This window comes from Triticum urartu, chromosome 2, assembly GCF_003073215.2.
Source record: "Triticum urartu cultivar G1812 chromosome 2, Tu2.1, whole genome shotgun sequence".
NCBI classification, from domain to species: domain Eukaryota; kingdom Viridiplantae; phylum Streptophyta; class Magnoliopsida; order Poales; family Poaceae; genus Triticum; species Triticum urartu.
The window spans coordinates 90,552,635-90,573,917 of NC_053023.1; the positions used below are offsets into that span (position 1 = coordinate 90,552,635).

General features: G+C 44.2%; 1 long non-coding RNA gene across 1 annotated transcript; it reads right to left on the reverse strand.

Annotated features, from left to right (window-relative positions):
* Positions 1 to 2,127: 2,127 nt before the first annotated feature.
* On the reverse strand, positions 2,128 to 3,911 carry LOC125541150. Its single transcript, XR_007297448.1, has 3 exons — positions 3,713 to 3,911; positions 2,364 to 2,405; positions 2,128 to 2,170 (listed from the first exon to the last, which is right to left on the reverse strand). It is a non-coding gene; the product is annotated as an uncharacterized LOC125541150 (long non-coding RNA).
* Positions 3,912 to 21,283: the final 17,372 nt, after the last annotated feature.

The window sequence follows — 21,283 nt, forward strand, 5'->3', positions numbered from 1 at the left end:
TGGTGCTCGCTCTTTGGCAACGGACAACAAAGAACACTTCGTGCGTCTCCCGCTCCAGATGTCGTGAAAGGAGACCTCATGCGTTATAGGCGCTCAAAAAAAGTGTGACAAATAATTATACTCCGTATTATTATTCTGTTTCAGTTCATTCTAGATACTCTCACTGGAGGGCTTGTGTATAATCTTGTACTTTAATGATGTGAAAGTGATAAAGGCAATTCAGATACCACCACTTTTTTTTACGGGAATATGAATTTATTCATCGTATATGATGAATCGATGTAATTCGAAACGGAGGTGTTTCACTTGCATGTGTATCTTACTGGCCGCTGGGCAATTTACGTCTGGAAATGAAACGATGGGCCGAGACATGTATTATTTACAAGTGTATTTAAAGGAAAAAAACAATAATCCAAACAGGGCCTCTGGGGGATCTGAATCCCAGACAGATGATGTTCTAAACTGAAAGTGCTGAGAGTGTGAATATAGGGGAGGTATTTTGTGTTTGGGTTAGTCTGAAGAAAAAAGATTCTGAATCTGCCTTTTCTTTTTTTTCCTAGGAAAAATAACTCAATCAAAATCCCTAGGAATGAAATGCTCATTATGTAGTAGCAATATATACTTAGTTTAAGTTGTATATGTTTTAATTTTGTTCATTATCCAACTAGTCATTTCTTTGCCAAATTGGCCCAAGCTTATGCCATTTCCAGTCCAATCGTGGATATTATACTTGTCGTACCTCTATTATTTTTTCTAGCAGGCCATCTATGGTTCTTGGGCCAAATCTGTACCAACTCCTGAGAAGAAATTTGTAGACAAGGACAAGCCATGGCCCAGTTTGGTCCCCACTACGTTCCGCCACTGCAAATAAGATTACACCATGTGCACATGGAAGAAAGATTAACCAAGGGTTCTCACCAATATATTTTGTCTCGAAATGTCAGGTGAGCAAAAAAGCAAACACAAAACATACAAAATCGCAGGCGAAACCATAACACACAACAATCCCACAAACCTTGATAAGTTCAATCGACAAAACTAAACCTACAAACACATGTTCAGTCCTAAGGTTCATCAAGAAAAATCTTCCCATCGATGCACTGCCCACGTTAACAAACTTGAACTAGAAAAACAGAACTCATGGCATACCTTGCTCCTCATGCATTCCTTAACACTTTCAAGAGCGTCAATGCTGCTGTGCAAAACAGCCTTTTGGGTTGATAGTTAACTTTTAATTGCGGGGTTCTGCCCATGAATGTCGATGCGTGTCTAGTTGATTTGTTCAAGCTATTGATCTCCTCCTTCACATGAAACTGGGACGTTAACACTGATCTCCAGTATGGGAAGAAGCTTCTCCTTGCCAATTTGAGCTCCCATCCTCGAGGTCCTTTCTTCCCTTTAGCCTGGCTCATAAGTCAAGCAATATGTACATGTTAGAAATCCCAAAAACCAGCCAGCAGCAGCAACAGTCGCTTGAGAAGTTAAGTTGGACCGCTATGAAAAATGAGAAATAGTTTAGGTTACTGATAATAAGCTTGGAGACGGTAAGAAGAGCATGCGTGTTGGAAAATAGCAAGGGCCAATAAGAACTGTCCTCAGGACACAACAGTTGAGCTTGCAAAAATGCCAATTTTGTGTCCGCTTGAACCAACATTCAAATAAATATAAGAACGTTATTACGCGCCCGATAGCACACAAGGGTTTGGGAATAAATCATGGCGAAAAAAGGCAACATGGCAGGGGCAGGGGGATTTCCATAATTATTTCAGTCACCTTTACATTTTCCAAACAAGGCTTATCCGTGTCTGCTTTAATCCTGGCCATCAGTGCTGTTTTCCATCACAGAATAAATTAGGCTTCATATTCTCAAATTTTGAAATAAACACTTCAATCAACACACAGCATGCGCATGCACGCCCACATACCAAGTCTGCGAGGCAGCTCTTCTGTGGATACCACGTTCTCATAGGGACAGCTTCGAGAAATAGAAATAATCAGAAGAACATCAATACGTATACAAAATTATGGTCAACTAAGAAATGAAAAGGTGTGCAGAACAGTACAGATTTCCAATATCTATGCCTTCTCCAGAACAAAGACCATAATCCTTCAATATCAATGAGACACGATCAAGGACCTCCACATGGGACACTGGAATGATATAGGGCACCTGCATTCACAATTGTAGCTCATTCTATTGACATTCGACATAGCATATGATATTTAGAAAAGCAATTTGTGAAAACGGAACAGTGTGAAAATAGAAATCAGATCATGAATGAAATAGAATTGCATTCTCTTTCCTGTCAGAAAAATAGAACAAAACAGAACAGTGTGAAAAGATAAAACAGAACTCTCCTCACCTTCCATGTTAGAGCCCGGTCCTGATAGAATGACGCGGCCAGCTGCACATCAAGCAAATTATATGAGCTTCAACAATGATAATGTTAGGGATCCAATAAAGGAACCAACATGATCCTATTACAGAAAATTAGTTGACTGTTGCTTCCTATACAAAATTAAAAAGAACACAAAAGAAACATACATAGAAGGAAAGTTTCACTGTGATTAATCATCGAGAAATTTTATTTCTTACTAAAAATCCAATAAGTTTACAAAGAAGCTCATACAAAAGAAGCAACCGGCAATTTCCGTCTTCCTGAATCAGGATAGGAACTTTCTCAAATTTTCTGGATTGGGATACTATTTGGATTTCTCCTTTTAAGCAATTCTGAATGGAACAATTTTCTAGCATAGTTCACCATGGTAGTACTCCTGTATGTATGAATACGGGTAACCACATAGCTGTAGGGCTGTGTAATGAGCAACATAATTTAACCAATAATACCGAGAGATGATAAAAAGAATTAACTGCGATGGACCACGTAGTAATCAATTACTACCTCCATTCGTAAATACTTGAGTATCCCGAAGGTGAAAATGGTACCATCGGATTTGTCATAAAAATTCCTAACCCTAATATTTGTTTTACTAAGATATGGTCATAAAAAGTGAAGATCAATGTCTAGAACATAATCCCTATTAACGAATGTGGTGATTAAAAAACGCAAAAAAATGCAAAGAAATGTTTACAAATATAAAATTTACTTGATTTTGCAACTAGTAGCATATACTCCCTCCATTCCTAAATATTTGTCTTTTTAGAGATTTCAAATGGACTACCACATACGGATGTATATAGACATATTTTAGAGTGTAGATTCACTCATTTTTCTCCGTATGTAGTCACTTGTTGAAATCTCTAGAAAGACAAATATTTAGGAACGGAGGGAGTAAATATGAATGTATATAATTTGCTACTTTTTTTTTCTAAAAAGTGCAATCTGTTGATATTTAACGCTTTTGAACTGAAGACAGCAGACAACATGCAGGCTCAAAAGGGTGAGACATATTGCCTCAAATTTATCCTTAAGAACATCTATTCTCTGAACAATATCTTGTTTTAGCCTTTTAGGGAGTGACCGTAGTTTATCTAGCCATCTAGTATCATAAAAGTATCAGGAGGAACAAACTAGCAAATGTTCTCATTTCATATCCCACAATGCTAGATAACAGTTAGGTCCTCATAAATAGGCCTGATATCGGCAATTTCTAGCATTTTTATATCGATCAGATGAATGCAGTGATATGTACATATTTAGTAGAAAGTAGGATGGTGATGTTTTAACTGCAAGTACAAACAGTTTGATACCTTGGCATGATCCCGAATGTAAGAATCAAGAGCTTCGCCAGCTTGGGAAATTACATGAACAAGCGTCAGTGTCATATCGAAAAGCTTCTTTTTCGCCTCTAGTGGCTTCAGTTCCACTCCTTTTTGACACATCTCCAATTGTATGGCGGTAATTTTGCCCACAACACAGTTAGTGATAATGGCAAACCCATCTGGCTTACTATTGCAGTCTTTCTTGCTGGAAGATACACCACGGATCTGCTCTTGAGTTGCTAGGAGCAAAACAACCATCTGGATAAGCTTCCCATCAATTATGTATTTGCAGACCTCATCTAACAAATTATCTGTATGTTTGGCTAGCAGCCTAGTTGTATCCAAGAAGAGCTTCTGCAAAAAAAAAAAAACGAACATGGAAGAAAGACTCGGTGATTATTACCTCAGTTTAAAAGGAAAGCTAATTTTGAAAAGTTAATGGCAACATAAGTTGCTTATCAGTAACCAAATAATGTCATACACAAAGCAACACAGTGAACTGGTCTTTGAAAAGTGCAGATGTAAGAATGTAATACCCTCAGGTATTGCTATATCAGTGGTTTGAGATAGATGAAACTTTTTTAGTTATGCTGCAACACAAGTAATTTGTGCAAGGAAGGATGTGAAACAAACCATTTCCGGTAGGCAGAGGATATGGATGAGCTTCAGGATATAGTTGATATCTGCATGACTGTAAACCATATTTTCTTGATTAGGATGTAGACCGTTCTCCAGGTACTTGTGCAGGCAAGTGTTCTCAACCGCAACATGGACCGGGAGTAGGTTGTCAATGACTAAAGCACCGGATGTGCGCAAATTGGCCGACGCGCCATGGTGCAAGAGCAACTCAATCATATCAACAGAGAACATTTCAGCAGCTCGGTGCAGAGGGAAGAACCCAAATTGAGTCATGCAGTTGGGATCGGCCCCGAACCCATGCAGCTCAGGATTCTTGCCCACCAAGACAAGTTTGGCAAATCGCAGTGCATTAGTGATGACTAGCTCGTTTAAAGCTTCTGGTTTGATGATGTAACCCAGTGTCATGTCCCTTCCATTCTGATTTAAGAAGCGAAGGAAAGACCTGACACTATCCTTTTTCAGGATTGGCCGCAAGTGGGTAATATATCGAAGAAGACATCAGGTACCCACTAGATTGACCCAATCACAAACAGAAAGGATGAAGGAAATCAGTTATAAGATTAACAAAGCAAAATGGAACAAATAAGTCTTTCTGCAAATGTATCATAGGAAAAAAAGACACAAACCTGAGGAGTACGGTCCGGGACGGTTGTGGATGTTGCACTGGAATTAGCAGGTACGGCACTTGTTTTGTTCAGCCACTGTGAGAGAGAATGTGTCGCCATCAAGAGCCGGAAAATAATCAAGGTTGTAGACAAATACGATAAAGGTAGCTACTTACTGCACCTCCTTGAGTGATTTGAGATCGCTTGGAGGTGAAGGAGGTCCCTGTGGATCGTATTTTTCATCCGTGGTTGATCCATCTTTATCTTTACCGTTATCCTCAGGACAAGTGGTTCCCATAGCCTCCTTTTTCTGCACCGTCTCCATTGGTGCCGAATTGGCCTGATATGTCAGTTCCCCTGTTTGTTCTTCTTCCTGGCTGAAGCAAGTAAATTTGATTGCAACCCATGTAAAGTTTATATCTTGTTAATTCTATATTTTGTATTGAATTTGTGTTTGTGTTAGGCAATACAAGGCAGGCAGGCATAGCAATCATGGATATTGAACAGCCCAATAGCTTCGTTAAGTGAGGCTCAAACCTACTGTCTCCATCAGGCATATCAGTTCTCTACTCATCAATGACTAGCTACTCAATTCAAATTGAAGCACAATGAAAGAGTTGAACTTGCAAAAATAAATCACGGGCTTTCAGCTACAAGCCTCCATTTGGTTTGGACAATCATGTAAAGCTGTAACAACCATTTGCCTGATAGACAGGGTAAATATCAATTGCATACAGATGTATGGATCACGCAAGTTACACAGAGTAAGCAAGCAAATACGCCGCTGGATGGGTTGTTTCATCAGTAAAAAACCTCGTGGATGGACACATTGCGGTGGTAGCACCGGGCTCGCGCGCGGGCAGGCGTGCTCTCTCAACCGAGCACGATTAATGTCGCTGGGGATTGGAGCCACGATCGAGGCCGAGTTCGCCGGAGGCCAGATCTCGGCGCCGCCGGAAGGCAGGGCCCGCTATGGAGCAACAACCGTACGTCCGCTCTATCCTTCTTTCCCAGAAGATCTATGGGAAAACCCAAAACCCTACCTAGAGCAAGAGTAGGAGGAAGAAGAAGAGGCGAAGAAGAGAGACGGGGCAAACCTGGCCACATGGGCCGGCCCGGGTGTAAAATGGCCGGCATGTGCCCGGCTGTAAAAGGGCCTGCCTGTAAAATGGCCGGCACGCCGGTTATAAAGGACAGCCCGGCACGTCATGGCTGCGGGCCGGCGCGCATTGCTTTTCAGCCTTCCTGGCCTTTTTTAATCAGAAAATCTAAAAAATATCAAAAAATAAGAGAAAAATACAGTGCAGTAATTTCTAAAAAAGAAAGAATATATAAATTTAAGAAAAAAATATAAAAAATAAAAAATATAGAAAAAACCTAGTTACAAGTCCGATGGGCTGTGTACTGCGTCAAGCCGTGTCGGACTTGGGTCATGCAGTGTTGACCTGCAATTAAAAGGGTTATGTCGTGCCCGACTTTAAGGATTGGCTTTCGGGACCGATCTTATTCTGTGGCGGCCCGAAGGCTGGCCCGACCCTTTTAATCACATGTTGTGCTAGGCCGAAATTCCATGTCGATGGACCAGCCCGCACGACACTGCCCATATGGCCACATTTAAGGTGGGGACACACGTTCATACATCTTTTAATTATACCCCATTTATTTTAAGTAAAGAAGACACTTTTATTAACTCAAATTATAGCATCAAGAGCATGCAACAAAAAAATAGTGGTACCAACCTTTGCATAGCTAAGATTTACACATCAAAAACTAACGGTCTAATAGAATGAGCAAGTAAATAAAGTGACATATTGGCAACCGTAAAGTCATATGAGATTGATACTATGCCTATGTCCAAGGAGATGGTGGACCGATCCAAAGATTTTGCTATCACCTATGTTGGATAAAAATATCCCTGGACAGTGCCTGCATGGTGTGGCTGTGTGGAGGCCCTAGGGACCCCATCCACGCGGGTCCATGTCCACTGGGTCCCTTCTAGTTAAACAATAATCATCGTAATTTTCCCCCGATATTTTTCGACTGCAGAAGATCCCTTTTCAGCAAATAGCAAAAACACTAAAAAAAATCAGGAACTAACCTTGGCATTGGGTTAATGTGGTAGTCCAATAATAATGGTATAAAATCATACCCAAAAATGTATAATTGATGTAAATATAACATGAGCATACGACGACGAAAAAACATGGCAGAAGGCGAGGGGGGAGCTGAAACTTCCCTCCCGCGCGAGTGGTTGGTTGATGGCACACGCTCCATATCGAGGCCCCTAAACTGATGGGACCGATATGGCGACACTACTAGAGTTGCTCTAGCAAATTCAAAACCTACCAGGAGCAACTAGTGGAGGGTCCCCCCCCCCCCCCCCGCGCGGGGGCACTTATCCTAGCACAGAGCGCCCTAGCACACCATGTAGCATGCTCTAGTGCCGCCACATGTTGCGTGTGGGGCACTTTCCTCACTGCGATGGTTTTTTGGGTTCCCCCCTTTGTTATATTGGTTTTCATGGTTTTTGGTTTTTCTTCTGTCTCATCGATTTTTGTGGATGCACAGTTTAAGAGTTAAATCATTTTAAAATTCATGAATGTTTTTAAAATTTATGATTTGTTTTTTTCAAAATTGGTGAAACTTTTCAAATTGATGTTTTTTTTTCAAATTCATGTTTTTTGAATTTTCAAATATGTTTTTAAAATTCATGAACTTTCCTCAAATTCACATTTAAAAAAAATCTTGTACATTTTGAATTATATTTTTTTATCTAAAAAAAATAGATTGTATTCTTTTCCCGAACCCATGGTTTTTATGTGGCTACCTACCGACCGAGCACCAGGGAATCATCCACCCAGCGAGGCGAGTGCTATTGATCCATGCAGCCCGTTTACATCAGTGCTAGCGCGAGGGGGGGGGGGCTCCTCCAGCACTGGGGAGGAGGTCTCGGTTTTGTGCACATTACATCATCTCTTACTGATCCCCAATAAGGTGTTAAAGGATGATAAATTCGGTTTTCCTTCTCTAACCGGCACCCAACCAAACCCCTATCACCGTTAGTGGAGGATATTGTTTACTCCGAGGCCACTTTGACTGCTCCGCGTATGTCCTCCTCCTCTCGGCGCTCGCATCTCAACCGTCAACCGACCATCGGCACGACCCCATCTCCTCGTCGGCCGGGCTCAGCCCTCGCCCAGCAGCTCGTTGTCGTGCTTCTACCGATCATCAAGTGTGATTACCGATGGTTGCTAGTGCTACACCTCATTTCGAGCACACCAAAAAGAAATCTCGGATGGTTTTTTTACAACTGTGGAAAGACCGAGTGGGTGCGGAAACCCAATTTGGTGCCAGACTCATCTGCACCTGATCAGAAAAAAATTAAAACAAATACTAAAAAACTTCAAAAAAATCCATTTTTTGAGTGATAGATAATTTTATGCGTGAGATTCGCTCCAAATTTCAACTTATTTGGATACCAGAGCAGCTCTCAGTAAAAAACAAATCGGGTCAGAACAGTGTGTGAACAATAAACTTTTTTACAGACCCTGAATTTGTCTTTTTTGCTGAGAGTTGCTCAGATGTCCAAATGAGTTGAAACTTGGAGCGCACCTCACGCATAAACTTGTCTACCACACAATTTTTTTTAGACTTTTTGAATTTTTGTAGTATTTGTTTTGATTTTTTTCGTAAGGGCGGGTGCAGATGGGCCCGGGAGCAGAAATGCCGCACTAGAGTGGGTTCCGTTTTGTACTTTTGTTCTTTGGATTTGCCACAATATGAAACTCGTTGTTTGCTCAAAATTGTATGTAGGAAGGCTGTAAGTTTTGGTATTGGGAAGAAGAGTACATTGATCTATTGATAGCAAACAATTTGCTAGATGTTGGTGCACTAGTTGCTAAAGATGAGATTAGAGAGGACACGAAGTTTGAGACTATAGATAGGACGCAATGTCGAAGTTTGAGAAAACACAGAGAAGAAAGAAGTGTGAAAGCTCGAGAAGTCAATAGAGAAACGCAACAATGTAGGCAATGAAGAGATAGAGAAAGTTTTGATGGTACTAGTTGGAGCAGTTAGGGAAGTGGTGTTTCTATTAAAATGTGTATATCTTTCTTGTAGTTTTCTTTGGATCGGCTCTCTTAGCGAAGAACTGGTGAAGTATGTGATTAAGTGTCGTTTAACACAATAATTGAGTAGTGAAGATTAACTCGGTGATCCCAAATTAAACTATTTTGACAAAAAAAGGGAATCATGTGTAGAGAATTGATTAGAAACGGCACTTGTTTAGAGGAGCAAATATCCTTCGCTACAAGATATTCGATCGTATCCTCCTCTAAATTATAGTGATGTGTTAGAGATGCTCTTGGTGATGTATTTTCTGCAGTACTGAGCTAAGCTATTTGCCTCGAGCCATCAGCTTCACGTGTGCTTTGCCCAAAAACTAACATTAGCCATCTCATGAGCTCCCCTCAAAGAAAAAGTAAGTCATCATGAGCTGTACCAGACGGAGGACCATAGTTTTTTTTTTGAACAGAGAGGACCATAGTCATATATCACTTTTATGGCAACACAAGCGCCGCACCCAGAATATGTTACAAGCAAACCATCCACGCTTTGCCAATATTCAGCAAATTTCCAAGGGACTGCCTAGCAAAACCGACAAGATCCGAGACGTGGGAGAGAGTAGGTGGCAGTCATCTCCCCTCCGCCTCTCTCCAGAGCATAAAATTATGCACCCAACAACCCTAGCCTGCTTTCTCATAGTTGGAGCATTGTGCACATGTTGAAGCTAACCTACCACTCGAGATCTCTAATCCTTCCCGTCACGCGGCAACCACAAAAAATACGGAAGCGTAGGCTTTATTCGCATTCCCGCGAGAGCGCAACCAGAACATACTCCATGAGCGGCGAAAAGAGAGCGGAAAACTGCTTAGATAAATTATAAAGGGATAGAGTTATTATACAGAATACAGGCCAACATGTGCATGGATGCATATATGCAGCTGTGCTGGACCGTCGTGTTGCTCATTAGCCGCCCTGGCATGGATAAAGCGGAGTACCAGTAGTATATTGTTGTTGTTTTGATGCGAAAAAGAAATGCCTTGTTAAGAGGATGCATGGGAAGCATTGTCATTATGCGAAAGCAGCCATAATTAATGGTTGGTACTGCTAGCTAGCAAGTGTCGATGACTACTGGAGTGCTTATTTAGGTACCTCTCTTCAGAGTAAGATCGAAGTTGCCAGATACAAGATCTAGAAAAGAACTGTTTACTGAGGCCACGATATAGTCAAGCACATGTCTCATTCAAACTGAAATTATTTATAGTTTATGAAAAGGAGATGATATATTAGTAGTTATAATATAAAAGATAGGTCCCTTCCTGGCAAAAAGGAAGATAGATCACATTCACAGAATCCTTTTTTTTTAAAACATACCCAAATTAGTGAAAGAAAATACCTTGTCATTACTCACTGAAGAAAAACATTGATGACAAGTTTCTCCATGTGTAAAGAATTCAGAATAAGATAGAAGATGTCATATAAAAGATGTAAAGAAAACAATTTTGGGAGCCCACAATATCATCAAGCATGCGTATCATTCAAACTAAACATATGTATACTTTTATAAAGATATATTTTTAGTTAATATAGAAGATAACCGAGATGCACATTCGAATTATCTTGTCATTTCCCATTGGAGCAAACACATTGATGACATGTTTCTCCATGTGTAACGAATTAGATGCATATATATGTGCTACAATAGGTTTTCATGTGCCTATTGATTTATATTAATTAGTTCGTCACCAAACCTTGAAAGGGCAGGAGAACCACCCAAAATGTTAAACCTATGACCATGGCTTACGGAATAAAACTTACATGCATTATTTTCACTAACAACCCACTAATACCCCTAATTTCACGGTGTGCCCCATTGATTTTCAACCAATTTATACCACATTGGTCTCTAACATTCAAACCGTAAAAGTGTAACATTACTGAAGAACCCCCATCGTGCTGAAACGGGCATGTAATCTGGAAATACTACGGATGTTAGAAATATTGTACCGCACCAAATATTCACATTCATCAATGGTCTTGAGGGGTGAACTATTAAGCTTTTTTTTAGACAAACTATTAAGTAAGGGACTACCATTTGGCGTGGATGGTGAGCTATCTCAAAAACAATGAAAAAAAAGCAAGGGACTGGCTAGAGACCAGTCGACTGAAAATTTCACTTGGGTCAGTCGATTGGTTTCCGTCCGTCCGATGGAAAATAACAAGGTGCCTTCTTCAACGTCCAGACCACGCGGCTTCCACCTTGTAGCTATTGCAATTAAGTAAATACAACTCTAGGTAAAAGTATTAGAACAGAACAGGATTTGCATCTTTTGCATTTTTGCAATCAAGGATAGACCATTCATCTATTTACTGATTATCACATGAGTTTTTTTTTGAAAGATCCAGCAATCACTGGCTTTTCATATCATTAGCAGAAAGCAGTGGGAAAATACAAAGGTGTGTTGGAAGGTCCTAAGACCAGTACAGAAAAGATTACAACAAGCTCAGCTTCGGTCTAGGCTTTGCTGACCGAAAAAGTGAAAAAAAAACAATGGCCTATATCTCATGGCGGATCCCAGAAGGGTCTCTCCAAGCATGCTGCGCCCGCCTGCCGCCAAAGATGCACTGAATCTTCGATGGCCTTGGCGATGTCCCTTGCTGCCGGCTGCTTGCCTCTGAAAATGCAGCTGTTTCGCTCGTTCCATATCTCCCAGCATGTCAAAAGCATGATCGTGCTGGCGCCCTTCCATTTGGCCGGCGGGGTCTTGCTGATCATCCGTTGCATGATCGCTGTAGAGTTGGAATTTTGCCATGAATGATGTGGAGCTAGCTGCCGACATCCTTCTCTGGATCCCACCAAGCCCCAGACCTCAAGCGCTGTTTGGCATGACCAGAACAAGTGGTGGGTCGACTCCAGGTTGCGGACACAAAACTGGCAGAAATAGTTGTTTAGCCAACCGCGCCGCTGGAGACGATCATTTGTCCAGAGGCGATCTTTTAGTAATAGCCAAGCAAAGAATTTGATGTTTCCTGGTGCCCATTTTTTCCAAACGAGCTCATCCAAAACTGATAGGATCCGTCCCTGGAACTGCATGGCATATGCTGACTTTGATGTGTATTTGCCTGTTGCCTCATGGTTCCATCGAATTGTATCCCTCTCTCCCTCCCGGAGCTCCGGGGCAGCGGCGATGATCAAGCGGTTGAGCTGGACGAACTGCTGCAGCAGCGGCTGTGTGTCTCCATGTCTCAGGTCTTCAATCCAAGTGTCGTTTCTAAGAGCTTCTCGAACTGTCCAGTTTTTGCGCTTGGAGTGGTTGAGGAGGGCTGGGTAGGCAGTGGCCAGCGTGATTGGGCCAATCCAAGAGGAGTGCGAGAACAGGGCCGTTGAACCATCCCCAACTGTTACCGTCGTCGCAGCCGCAAACAGAGCTTTGTCTTCCCCGTTGCATGGTGATGTCGTGCCCACCCATGGGCGGTCCGGATCAGCCCAGGAGATCCAGAGCCATCGCAGTCGCAAGGCACGGCTGAAACTGTCCAGGTCCAGGATGCCCAGGCCCCCTGGAGGTTGGCGCACACACCACGGGCCAGCTTACTTTGCAGCTGGCCCCCGTCAGCTCGTCATCCTGTTTCCATAGGAACCGGCGTCTGCACTTGTCAATTTCTTTCAGTAGTTTCTTTGGAATTGGCATGGTGCTGAGAACACTTCGAACGAGCACTCTCCTACTTGCAATGGGAAGTAGCTTGCCCTTCCAGCCAGCCAGCCTGGCTTTGATTCTATCTAGGATGAACTGTAGGTTTGCCAGTCTCAGCCGGGTGATGGTGATCGGGAGCCCAAGGTATGTAGTGGGAAACTGTCCTAGCTTGCCTCCAAAATTGTGTAGCACAGTCGGTAGGTCAATATTCTCGCATCTAATGGGGAGGGCCGACGATTTTGAAGGGTTTATATGCAGGCCCGTCGATTTTCCGAAGTCTTGGAGGATGGCTAGGAGTGCATCTACCTCGTGTTGCACTGGGTTGGCGAAGATGACCGCGTCGTCAGCGTAGAGACTAATACGAAGTTTTAGTTCCCTTCCTGGTATAGGCGCAATTAGTTGCTGCTGGGTGGCCTCCCGTAGAATGTGATGCAGGGGGTCGATTGCTAGGATGAATAGAAACGGCGAAAGGGGGTTGCCTTGTCGCAGTCCTCGACGGTGGAGGATTCGTCGGCCGGGGATGCCATTTAGCAGGAAGGGCGATGATGAGGTAGAGAGCAGGAGGGCAATCCAATCTCTCCATCTAGCGCTAAAACCTAGCTTTTGCAGCAGCTCTAATATGTATTCCCATGATACATTGTCGAATGCCTTGGCAATGTCCAGTTTTAGTAGCAGGGCCGGGGTTTTCTTTCTATGGAGTGCCTTGACACAATTCTGGACGTAGAGGAAGCTATCATGGATGCACTTGGTCCAGAGAAAGGCCGATTGCGCTGGGGAGACTAGCGTATGGATCACCGTGGCCAGTCGCATTGAGAGCACCTTTGCAATAAGCTTGGCGATGGAGTGGATTGAGCTGATGGGTCGAAAATCCGCAATGGAGGAGGCCCCATCCTTCTTTGGGATCAGGGCCACCAGGGCCGTGTTGATGGATGCAAAATTTGTACCAACTAGGTTGTAGAATTGGCTAAAAGCTGCCATGATGTCATCCTTGATGACAGTCCAGCAGCTTCTGAAGAAAATGCCCGAGAAGCCATCCGGTCCTGGTGCACGCTCAGCTGGAGAGGATTTGATCGCGAGCCATACTTCTTCTTTGCTGAAAGGGTTATCTAGGCCACCCCCTTGCAGGTGAGGTAGGTTGAGGGAGTTCTAGTGGATGGTGGTGTCTCGACAGGCCGACGTCCCCAGCAAGGAGTTAAAATGATCATAGATCAGCGCTTCCTTATCCTCCTGAGATGTGGTCACACCTGTAGGCCCATGTAGGGTGTGGATGAACTTCTTCCTATTTCTAGAGTTGATCTTTGCATGAAAGAAGGCGGCCGGGGCATCTCCGGCAGGCAGCCATGTAACTCGAGAGGCTTGTCATTTTCTTGCCCTCTCGATTGCGGCCAGCCCTAGAATGCGCAGCTTGAGGGTTTTGCGAAGGTGGAATTCCATATCTGAGAGTGCCCTTTTTTCTTGTGCTACATCAAGGCACAGTACGATTTCGGTGGCGAGGTGCAGTTGCATCTTGGCATCACTGAAAAGCGATTCACTCCAGATCTTCAAGTCTTTGGCCACCTGGGCCATCTTGATGTTTAGCCTGGCGAAAGCGCAACGCGCCGGCGTGGGGCGATTCCATGCCCGCTCTACGGTTTCATGGAAGTGGGGATGCCTAGGCCAGAACGCTTCAAATCTGAACCGAGCTAGCTGTCGAGGGGCTGCAGTTGGTGCCAGAAGTAGGGGGCAGTGATCGGAGCAAGATGTGGAGGCTGCGTGGAGGAGGTAGGTCGGGAACAGGCTCTCCCAGGCGATGGTGCATAAGAATTTATCTATGCTAACTAGTGTCGGGACTAGTTGTTTGTTGCTCCAAGTGAGTCGACGATTTTTGCATTTGATTTCACGCAAACCAGCTGCATCTATGGCTGCTCTGAACTTTCCCATGATCCGGCGATTTATGTTACTGTTGCTTTTATCCCTAGCCTCGTAGATGATATTGAAATCTCCATTGATCAACCACGCTTCGCCAGGTGGGGGCGCTACGCTTGCAAGATCGGCGAGGAAGTCATCCTTCCATCCCTCGTCAGCAGGCCCATAAACCGTGGTCAGCCAGTAGGAAGTCGCGGAGTTTGCAAGCGTTACTCTGGCGGTGATTGAGAATTGACCTATAGCTTGAGATTGGACAGAGACAAGAGCCGAGTTCCAGAAGATTGCGATCCCTCCACGCGTCCCCATCGCTTGGAGGACGACACAATCGTCAAGCCTTGCACCTCCTACCTCTCTAGCTAGGGTCGCCGACCAGAAATCTATCTTAGTCTCCTGAAGGCATAGGATTGCAAGCTTGTGTGTGTTGGCAGTGCCGCAAATGACTACACGGCGCGCCGGTGTGTTTAGGCCTCGGACATTCCAACTCATGACGGGGCAGTTAGAGTCATTCATGGGTAAACCAATAGTCACTCATCGTGCTAACTACAGAGAGGCGGAACCGGCCATGTTGTCGACGACTGTCATTCGTTGAAAGGAAATACAGGAACACATCCGGACTGTCCTGGGGTTGCCGGCGGCCACCAATAGGCCCAAAACCCCGCCGGTAAACAACTATCCTCCTACCCACTCTACGGTTACAGCAATCTTGACACATGAAGGAACCTACGCTACTCCAGCACCATGCTGGTCATCGTCGACGAGGAGAGCTACGGGAGGCAACTAACATGGGGTAAGAGAGGGCCCCGGGGCCTCATCTACGTGGTCGTTGACGCCGGCAATTTCCTTGAGCGCTCTGGGGTCGAGGCGGGTGAGCTTCGCTATGGCAGCAATGTCGGAGTCCGTCAGCGGTTCGTCGAAGCGGCGGATGAGGGCCTCCGCTGCCTGGGCCGTCATCTTCTCTTTTGGGCCAAGGATCCCAAGCCCGTGCACCAGACGCAGCGTCGCCCTCTGGGAGACTGGCACTGGTGATGGATTGTTGGCTTGCCTGAGGCTCTGTCGAGTCGGCTTGGGTACCATCCTGCTCTTGCGGGGTGTCTTGTCTCTGGCCGGCCGATCGCCGCTTGGGGCAAGGGCGCGAAGAGGGGCGACACTGCGTTTGCGGCATCGCCCTGGAGCTGCATCTCTGTGACCTTCTGGGTGACTTCTCCTAACTGCACCGCATGCGTGGCTGCCGTCTGGGGGTGTGGCGTGCTAGGGAGAGAGCAGGCCCCAGGTCCAGGGAGTCACTGCTGTCCCCCCCTTCATCAGCGTCGAAGAGCGGCTTGGCCAGCTTGGCGGCTATCATCTAGTCGATCACCGGAGCCTGGGCGTCGGCGCGGGGAGGCGGGGGAGGCAGGGTGTCTTGGGCTCCCTCGAAGAACTCGGCCACCGGGTCTGCGCCAGGGGCCGGTGCAGTGCGCTTGGCGAGCTGGCGAGGCGGGCGAGGAGGAAGACGATGTTGCTTGTGGCTTTTGAAGGAAATATGCCCTAGAGGCAATAATAATGTTATTATTTTATTTCCTTATATCATGATAAATGTTTATTATTCATGCTAGAATTGTATTATCCGGAAACATAATACTTGTGTGAATACATAGACAAACCAAACGTCACTAGTATGCCTCTACTTGACTAGCTCGTTGATCGAAGATGGTTATGTTTCCTAACCATAGACATGTGTTGTCATTTGATTAATGACATCACATCATTAGGAGAATGATGTGATTGACATGACCCATTCCATTAGCTTAGCACCCGATCGTTTAGTATGTTGCTATTGCTTTCTTCATGACTTATACATGTTCCTATGACTATGAGATTATGCAACTCCCGTTTACCGGAGGAACACTTTGTGCGCTACCAAATGTCACAACGTAACTGGGTGATTATAAAGGAGCTCTACAGGTGTCTCCAAAGGTAAATGTTGGGTTGGCGTATTTCGAGATTAGGATTTGTCACTCCGATTGTTGGAGAGGTATCTCTGGGCCCTCTCGGTAATGCACATCACATAAGCCTTGCAAGCATTACAACTAATGAGTTAGTTGCGAGATGATGTATTACGAAACGAGTAAAGAGACTTGCCGGTAACGAGATTGAACTAGGTATTGAGATACCGACGATCGAATCTCGGGCAAGTAACATACCGATGACAAAGGGAACAACGTATGTTGTTATGCGGTCTGACCGATAAAGATCTTCGTAGAATATGTAGGAGCCAATATGAGCATCCAGGTTCCGCTATTGGTTATTGACCAGAGAAGTGTCTCGTTCATGTCTACATTGTTCTCGAACCCGTAGGGTCCGCATGCTTAAGGTTTCGATGACAGTTATATTATGAGTTTATGAGTTTTGATGTACCGAAGTTAGTTCGGAGTTCCGGATGTGATCACGGACATGATGAGGAGTCTCGAAATGGTCGAGACATAAAGATTGATATATTGGAAGCCTATATTTGGATATCGGAAGTGTTCCGTGTTGGGGAACGTAGTAATTTCAAAAAATTTCCTACGCACACGCAAGATGATGGTGATGTATAGCAACGAGAGGGGAGAGTGTGATCTACGTACCCTTGTAGATCGACAACGGAAGCGTTTGGTTGATGTAGTCGTACGTCTCCACGGCTCGACCGATCAAGCACCGAAACTACGGCACCTCCGAGTTCTAGCACACGTTCAGCTCGATGATGATCCCCGGACTTCGATCCAACAAAGTGTCGGGGAAGAGTTCCGTCAGCACGACGGCGTGGTGACGATCTTGATGTACTACTGTCGCAGGGCTTCGCCTAAGCACTGTTGCAATATTATCGAGGACTATGGTGGCAGGGGGCGCCGCACACGGCTAAGAATATGATCACGTGGATCAACTTGTGTTCCTCTGGGGTGCCCCTGCCTCCGTATGTAAAGGCTCAAGGGGGGGGGGGTGCGGCCGGCCTAGGAGAGGCGCGCCAGGAGGAGTCCTACTCCCTCCGGGAGTAGGATTCCCCCCCCCCCCAATCCTAGTTGGAATAGGATTCGCGGAGGGGGGAAAAGAGAAAGGGGGGCCGGCCCCCTCTCCTTGTCCTATTCGGACCAAGGGAGGGGAGGGGCGCGCGGCCGATCTTAGGCTGCCTCTTCTCTTTTCCACTAAGGCCCACTAAGGCCCATATAGCTCCCGGGGGGTTCCGGTAACCTCCCGGTACTCCGATAAAATCCCGATTTCACCGGGAACACTTCTGATATCCAAACATAGGCTTCCAATATATCAATCTTTATGTCTCGACCATTTCGAGACTCCTCGTCATGTCCGTGATCACATCCGGGACTCCGAACAACCTTCGGTACATCAAAACGTATAAACTCATAATATAACTGTCATCGAAACCTTAAGCGTGCAGACCCTACGGGTTCGAGAACAATGTAGACATGACCGAGACACGTCTCCGGTCAATAACCAATAGCGGGACCTGGATGCCCATATTGGCTCCTACATATTCTACGAAGATCTTTATCGGTCAGACCGCATAACAACATACGTTGTTCCCTTTGTCATCGGTATGTTACTTGCCCGAGATTCGATCGTCGGTATCCAATACCTAGTTCAATATCGTTACCGGCAAGTCTCTTTACTCGTTCCGTAATACATCATCTCGCAACTAACTCATTAGCTGCAATGCTTGCAAGGCTTAAGTGATGTGTATTACCGATAGGGCCCAGAGATACCTCTCCGACGATCGGAGTGACAAATCCTAATCTCGAAATACGTCAACCCAACATGTACCTTTGGAGACACCTGTAGAGCTCCTTTATAATCACCCAGTTACATTGTGACGTTTGGTAGCACACAAAGTGTTCCTCCGGCAAACAGGAGTTGCATAATCTCATAGTCATAGGAACATGTATAAGTCATGAAGAAAGCAATAGCAACATACTAAACGATCAGGTGCTAAGCTAATGGAATGGGTCATGTCAATCAGATCATTCAACTAATGATGTGATCCCATTAATCAAATAACAACTCTTTGTCCATGGTTAGGAAACATAACCATCTTTGATTAACGAGCTAGTCAAGTAGAGGCATACTAGTGACACTCTGTTTGTCTATGTATTCACACATGTATTATGTTTTCGGTTAATACAATTCTAGCATGAATAATAAACATTTATCATGATATAAGGAAATAAATAATAACTTTATTATTGCCTCTAGGGCATATTTCCTTCAGTCTCCCACTTGCACTAGAGTCAATAATCTAGTTCACATCGCCATGTGATTTAACAGTAATAGTTCACATCACCATGTGATTAATACCCATAGTTCACATCGATATGTGATCAACACCCAAAAGGGTTACTAGAGTCAGTAATCTAGTTCACATCGCTATGTGATTAACACCCAAAGAGTACTAAGGTGTGATCATGTTTTGCTTGTGAGATAATTTTAGTCAACGGGTCTGCCACATTCAGATCCGCATGTATTTTGCAAATTTCTATGTCAACAATGCTCTACATGGAGCTACTCTAGCTAATTGCTCCCACTTTCAATATGTATCCAGATTGAGACTTAGAGTCATCTGGATCAGTGTCAAAACTTGCATCGACATAACCCTTTACGATGAACCTTTTGTCACCTCCGTGATCGAGAAACATATCCTTATTCCAGTAAGGATAATTTTGACCGTTGTCCATTGATCTACTCCTAGATCACTATTGTACTCCCTCTCTTAACACAGTGTATGGTATACAATAGATCTGGTACACAGCATGGCATACTTTATAGAACCTATGACTGAGGCATAGGGAATGACTTTCATTCTCTTTCTATCTTCTGCCGTGGTCGGGCTTTGAGTCTTACTCAACTTCACACCTTGTAACACAGGCAAGAAACCTTTTCTTTGACTGTTCCATTTTGAGCTACTTCAAAATCTTGTCAAGGTATGTACTCATTGAAAAAACTTATCAAGCGTCTTGATCTATCTCTATAGATCTTCATACTCAATATGTAAGCAGCTTCACCGCGGTCTTTCTTTGAAAAACTCCTTCCAAACACTCCTTTATGCTTTGCAGAATAATTCTACTTTATTTCCGATCAACAATATGTCATTCACATATACTTATCAGAAATGTTGTAGTGCTCCCACTCACTTTCTTGTAAATACAGGCTTCACCGCAAGTCTGTATAAAACTATATGCTTTGATCAACTTATCAAAGCGTATATTCCAACTCCGAGATGCTTGCACGAGTCCATAAATGGATCGCTGGAGCTTGCACACTTTGTTAGCCCCCTTTAGATCGACAAAACCTTCCGGTTGCATCATATACAACTCTTCTTCCAGAAATCCATTCAGGAATGCAGTTTTTACATCCATCTGCCAAATTTCATAATCATAAAATGCGGCAATTGCTAACATGATTCGGACAGACTTAAGCATCGCTACGGGTGAGAAGGTCTCATCGTAGTCAACCCCTTGAACTTGTCGAAAACCTTTTGTGACAAGTCGAGCTTTGTAGACAGTAATATTACCGTCAGCATCAGTCTTCTTCTTGAAGATCCATTTATTCTCAATTGCTTGCCGATCATCGGGCAAGTCAACCAAAGTCCATACTTTGTTCTCATACATGGATCCCATCTCAGATTTCATGGCTTCAAGCCATTTTGCGGAATCTGGGCTCACCATCGCTTCTTCATAGTTCGTAGGTTCATCATGATCTAGTAGCATGATTTCCAGAACAGGATTACCGTACCACTCCGGCGCGGATCTTACTCTGGTTGATCTACGAGGTTCAGTAGTATCTTGTTCTGAAGTTTCATGATCATTATCATTAGCTTCCTCACTAATTGGTGTAGGTGTCGCAGAAACAGGTTTCTGCGATGTACTACTTTCCAATAAGGGAGCAGGTACAGTTACCTCGTCAAGTTCTACTTTCCTCCCACTCACTTCTTTCGAGAGAAACTCCTTCTCTAGAAAGGATCCATTCTTAGCAACGAATGTCTTGCCTTCGGATCTATGATAGAAGGTGTACCCAACAGTCTCCTTTGGGTATCCTATGAAGACACATTTCTCCGATTTGGGTTCGAGCTTATCAGGTTGAAGCTTTTTCACATAAGCATCGCAGCCCCAAACTTTAAGAAATGACAACTTTGGTTTCTTGCCAAACCATAGTTCATAAGGCGTCGTCTCAACGGATTTTGATGGTGCCCTATTTAATGTGAATGCGGCTGTCTCTAAAGCATAACCCCAAAACGATAGCGGTAAATCAGTAAGAGACATCATGGATCGCACCATATCTAGTAAAGTACGATTACGGCGTTCGGACACACCATTACGCTGTGGTGTTCCGGGTGGCATGAGTTGCGAAACTATTCCGCATTGCTTCAAATGTACCCCAAACTCGTAACTCAAATATTCTCCTCCACGATCAGATAGTAGAAACTTTATTCTCTTGTTACGATGATTGTCAACTTCACTCTGAAATTCTTTGAACTTTTCAAATGTTTCAGACTTATGTTTCATTAAGTAGATATACCCATATCTGCTTAAGTCATCTGTGAAGGTGAGAAAATAACGATGTCCGCCACGAGCCTCAATATTCATCGGACCACATACATCTGTATGTATGATTTCCAATAAATCTGTTGCTCT